Source organism: Zingiber officinale, chromosome 2B (assembly GCF_018446385.1).
Source record: "Zingiber officinale cultivar Zhangliang chromosome 2B, Zo_v1.1, whole genome shotgun sequence".
Classification (NCBI taxonomy): domain Eukaryota; kingdom Viridiplantae; phylum Streptophyta; class Magnoliopsida; order Zingiberales; family Zingiberaceae; genus Zingiber; species Zingiber officinale.
The window spans coordinates 113,232,938-113,238,937 of record NC_055989.1 but is presented as its reverse complement, the minus strand read 5'-3'; positions in this window follow the sequence as shown (position 1 = coordinate 113,238,937).

The window sequence follows — 6,000 nt, the reverse complement described above, 5'->3', positions numbered from 1 at the left end:
TAGAACTTCTAAAATTAACTTATTGAACTATCTTGATCTTCTTGACTGTTATAATTATGTTTAAATTATTTTTTTATATTGTAGTAGTTATGACCCGTAGCTATTACAATGGCATCGAAAATAAAGGTATTTTTGAAAAAAAAAAAAAAAGTGAGACGGGATTGACGATTCTAATAAAAAGTGGCACTCTTTTAAGTTTTGATCATGATCCATCTTGGATTGAAAAGTTTAAAGTTGAAAATGAATAATTGAAATTACAAGTAGAAAGGATGAGAAAAGTGCTAAAAAAAATTACTAATGACTCTAGATAACTTTAAATAATTATAGGTAATTAAAGAGTGAATTATAACAAGATCAATTTAGGATTCAAGTCCTCATCAAAATAAAAGACTTATTCTTCATCGATAATTATGGGTCAACCAAAGAAGAAATCAAATGGACCCTTCATCCATTTGGAATCGAGATGGTAATGAAGGAATGGATAGCTTTTTCTTGTAAGTTGGTGCATCAATTAGATTCCCCCTGGCACATTGTTAATATAGCTTAAGGCGAGAAATTAGGTTAATTAGCTGATTATTATTGATAAAAAAATTAAATTATAATTGAAATTTAAGATGATTATGCTTATCCTAAGCACCTCTCACAGTCCGTCCCTAGATTATATAAAAGAAGATAAATCATGAGGTCAGTTTATAACCGACTGTCAAATTAACTAGGGGTGAGAGTGTTTTTCTTCCCCGAGAGCATGCGCCCACTCAGACATAATTGAAATTCTATTTTTGTATGCAAAGTGTGATGTTTGAATTATTTAAGTGTCTAGGCATAAGTAAATTCATGATAACTTACCATTTTAATACATGTTTGGCACCTAATTGACACATTCAAGGTATATACTTTATTTGCATGAATTATAGGCTTATCATACTTATTTACATTATAAAATATCATGATATCCCTGATATTAAAAAAATAAATTTTAAATACACATTTTGATTATCGAATCAAACTTAACACCTAGTGATTTAAATTTAAAATTTAATCATATTGATCATATGGTCACTTGGTCTTAGGGTGGATATGAGTGTCAAGCATATATGCATTGTTGGTGCTAAATATGTATGCAACAAAATCATACTAATAAACACCAACAAAACTATGCTAACAATTCATTTAAAGTGCATAGTTAGATCCTACTCCTACTCCATGATCTATCACTCATCCAATGAATTAATCACCCTGCAATTCAGTTACAATGTATATGAATTCTTATAGTTTTCATGGGCTAACACAGTGGTTTATATAATGGTATTATCATAGATAAACTTGAGGTCGATTTCTAACGGATGTGAAAGTCTCACGAGCTACCTCACCCCCTACATATGCTATTGTTACTGAGCGAAACTTCTCATAATTTATCTGTCTATATCTAGCTAGGAAGTTGACGATACTTGACCATCTGAAATAACAGTTATCACTTTTTATCACATATAATCAATTCTTATAACTAACAATGTCTTTATTGTTTTGTATGAACTGGTACTTCTCGATAAAAAAGGATAATCCTTATGCAAGAAAAGATCACCTTGCAATCGTTAGCACAAATATATGTTGAAGAAGATTTAAAGAAAATATCTATTAGAATAGGTATAGGTAGAATAATACATAAGATAATGAATTTCTACATCATGTTTAATAACTAAACAATAGGAAATTCGGATATCTAATTTTTATGATTCAATTCATTAGATGACAAATTCAATCTATAAAAATTTTTAATCAATCATCAAAATAAATCAAGAAACACTATAATATAATTGATCCAAATATACATTTGATATTGCAACATATATTTCCTTTTGCAGGTGGTTGATATTGATGATTGAGATGTGTTTAGAATAAAAGAAAAAAAAAAAGCAAATAATTGAGCTTTAAATTTACTAATTTTAAAAAAAATGAATTCTAGTTGTCATATCTAGCTAGAAATTTGAATCATTCCTGCTTGTGTTGATCCATGCTAATATCAATAAATTATCCTTTTGACACAAGTGATTAGCTATATTTGTTTTGAAAGGTGCAATTTAGTTTCGAAATTTCTTAAAGGACGAACTATAATTTATCAAAAGACAGATTTTTTTATGCATATTAAAATTTAAAAAAAAAAAAAACGATCTGCCGAACGTGTAGTCAGACGACCAAGGCAGTAGCACAGTCAAGCGGCTAGATAGTTAGGCCTAACAATCGTGACTGAGCAGTTGAGTGGCCAAGCCAACTGATCAAGTGACTAGGATAGCCGTGCGGCCAGATCATATCACGGTCGTGTGGTCAGGCCGAGAGGTGAAAGAATTTTTAATATTTTTTTAATAAAAAGAATATTTTGAAAAAGAGATGTGTCCTTCGTAAAATATGAAAGTATAGCGGCTCTTGTCAGAAATCTAAAATTTGAGGGGGGCATTGGGGAGAATGCTCAAGTGATTATTGTTGTTTTAGTTAATAAAGTTGGGCTTCTGCAGAAGACAGAAGTGGCAGCCAATCACTGTCACATCACATGAACAAGACCTGTGTCCCTTAATTTCACATGGATTGATTTGAGGTCAGCTAGTGAGAGCACATGCTGATCCCTGGATTTGTAAGCCACCTATATATTTTTTTAGACCGATGAATAATGCAATGGTTTGTCCTGCATGTAATGTAATGGATCTTTTTATTAATTATTATTTTCGTATCACATGTTTTTCTGATTCCCTGCGAGACAATAGACATTAGTTGTGTATTTATTATATCGAGAAGAAAACTCATCCATTATAATGTTGGTTGGTACAATCATGCTTGAACTAAAAGATTAGGTTTGATATTGAGTTTTGATATTTATGAAAAGAATTTAAGTTAGGTTTGCACTGTAATTTAGATGTGTGTTTGACTTGTGCAATGACTTAACAATACACACAGAGAAATGAGAGAGCTCAAGACTTAATTAGGTTAAGATCAAAGAAGGTCGAATGAAACAATTGAGGAGCCCTAAGATGAAAATCACGGAGGTGGTGTTGGCAATTTGATTATTCAAAATCCATAGAGATCGGAGGAGAAGGATGATATAAGACATCTATGAGACCACATGATAAAGATAATTAAGAAGCATTAAGACATAACATTGATAATAACTAAAGGAGTCAAATTATATAAGTGGAGCGTGAAGCATGATACATGGAGTGAACTGAGGGCTAAGTGAATTTGAGTGACAAGTATCCGAACGGAAGACTATCATGGTTTCAAAGGCAAAGTCAATGTGTGAAAGTAAGCTCTAATGGTAAGTTATCAGATTTGAGAGACTTGTACTTTTGGGAATCAACTTAGACAGACTTAATTATTAGGATGATCATGGTCCAATTTCAATCAATTAGAATCGAGTCCAATCAATTAAAGAGTTAAATTGACTATGGCAAATGAGACTAACTAAAGATTGAAGAGGGATAAAGGCTATAAAATGAGAGCAAGGAAAATGACTTATGGATGAAGAAATAATGATTGGTCAGATCATGTTGAGTCTCGCCTTGTAATCCTCAGTCTTCCTCTAATCTTCTTCTAATACTTGTACGTTGTAAGAGGGTTTTCTACTTTCGATAGTTCTCCATAAAGGAAAAAATATAATAAGTTTTCTAACAATGATTCACCAATGAGTCAGCTAGAGGTCGTAAATAGTTATTCCAAACCATGTTACATTGGCCTTATTAGCAATTAGTAAGCAATTTATTTATATTTCTTTATCTTGTTACACTATTATTGAATGACCTTGCTAAACTTTTATCTAGAGTAGATTAGTTTATAATAGGTATAATGACTATTCAACTCTCTCTAGTTCATCCAACCATCCATGCACATTCGATCCCAACAATGCTAAAGTGAAAGATTAGAGAATAAGCTTGGAGTATCGTAAACATCTAAATTGATTAATTGAATAAGGAATCATTGAACTTTTAGGCTCAAGGATAGTCATTGATTGATCTTGAAGATCAAAGTGGATGAGGAGCAATGAAGAGCTTTGGATTTTCATTATTGTGATATTGTGTTTTGGGTTTATTTTTGCATGCAAAAAATGTAATATTATGTTAATTGTGTAGGTAGAGGTTTGATACATTGTCATAAAGCCTTGAAATGTTTGAAAGATACTTGATAGGTTGTTGTGTTGTTTATGGTCAAAACTAATTTTAAGAGTATCCATAGTGGGAGCTCCCACTGTAGATGTGGCAATACGGAAGAAGCTCCCTCCCATAGTGGGAGGGAGCTTTTTCCCCATTTGCCAAGAAGCGGTTCCATACCGATGGAGCCACTTCTTCACCATTTTTTTTATTAAAATAAGTTCTTTTAATTTAAATATAATATTAGAGATGTTTTTTTAATTAGAAAAAAATATATATGGGTTGGAGGTTTAAAAAATATGGGATCATGAAATTTCATGTTAGCAATTTATAAATTTAAATTTTATAAAAAATTAATAGTGTATAATGTAAAATATGGAAGAGAAATAGAAATTATATATAGTGAAAAGTGTGAGACCCATGAAGGACTTGTTGAGAGGTTTTTTGATAGTGGAAAGAGATATGAGATTTTTAACTTTTGATGTGACGCAGACATGGTAATGAAGGAGCTCTCAATGAGCTCTAACCGCGTGCGACATAACTTTCCTAAATTTTGTAAGTGTACTATAAATTAATATATAGTAAACTATAAATTTAAATAATTTTATATTTTAAAAAATTTAAGAATATTTTTAAATTTTAAAAATTAAATTAGCTATTAATTAATTAGATATTATCTAATTAATTACTCAACTAATAAAAAGGTCCTAAAAATAATTAGTTAAAAAAATCTATAACTAATTTGATTAGATCTAATGGTTAGATATATTGAAAACTATAAATTAAGAGAGTAAGAGAAGATGAAATATATGGCTTAAAGTTTTTTTCTTCATGAACAATATAAAATTGCTACCCTTTGTCTTCCCTTTAGTGTTGACACTAATCATCTATTCTCTATCCTTATAATGTAGTTATGGTGTGTTTAGTTCAAGATTATTGTTGATAATTTTAGTTATCTATTTAAGATTTTCAAAAAATCTTATATGGTTCAAGTAATGAGTGATTCCCGAGTAATAAACTATGACTTACATGTCTACAAAAGGGTGCATGCGACCCGAAATGTGATTCCCTTGGAAAACTGAGATTTTCCTTAATTTCGGGGTTAAAGAGAATCCAGCCGTTGTCGTCGAGCACGAGCAGCGAGGGCGGTAGTGGCTCGGCATTGTCGTCGTTCTTTCATGCAAAAGGTGGTAGGTGACTCATTAGCCATTGAGCATGAGCAGCTACACGACATGTCAAGAGACAACGGTGTCAGCTGAGGTGGTGGCGGCGACAATGGTGGGTGCACAATCACGTGTATGAGGAGGGACAATTATTTTTTTTTAACTTAGGTTTTTTATTAAAATTTTGATCAATTGAATCAATCAACTCCTACCTATAGTTGAGATAAACTAAATAAATTTGATCTAGAGCCTAATAAAATCATGAAAAAAATCTAAAATATTATTCAAATTTATTTATTTATATATATCACCATTAATAATATTATTATATATATTTGTTTATTTTTTTTAATTATGTTAAACTAAGTTATATTATACTATAACTTCTAAAGAAATAAGTTTTTATTGCATTATCTAAAATTGAAATAAATAACATTAGTGTTTTATTTCCAATAATATTGATTACTTGATTATCTAATAATCATATAACCAAAATTATGCATAATAATTTGAATCAAACACAAACATACTCTTAGAGGAACGAATAAGAGAATCAAAATTTGAATCCCAATGAATATGAATATTCAAGGAGATTTCGAAATTACTCGGTAAGCGAAATAGTTTATCTCTAATATTAATCGAGCAAAATATGAACACTTAAATTATTAATAATCTTACTATTTTATTATGAATTTGTACCCTTT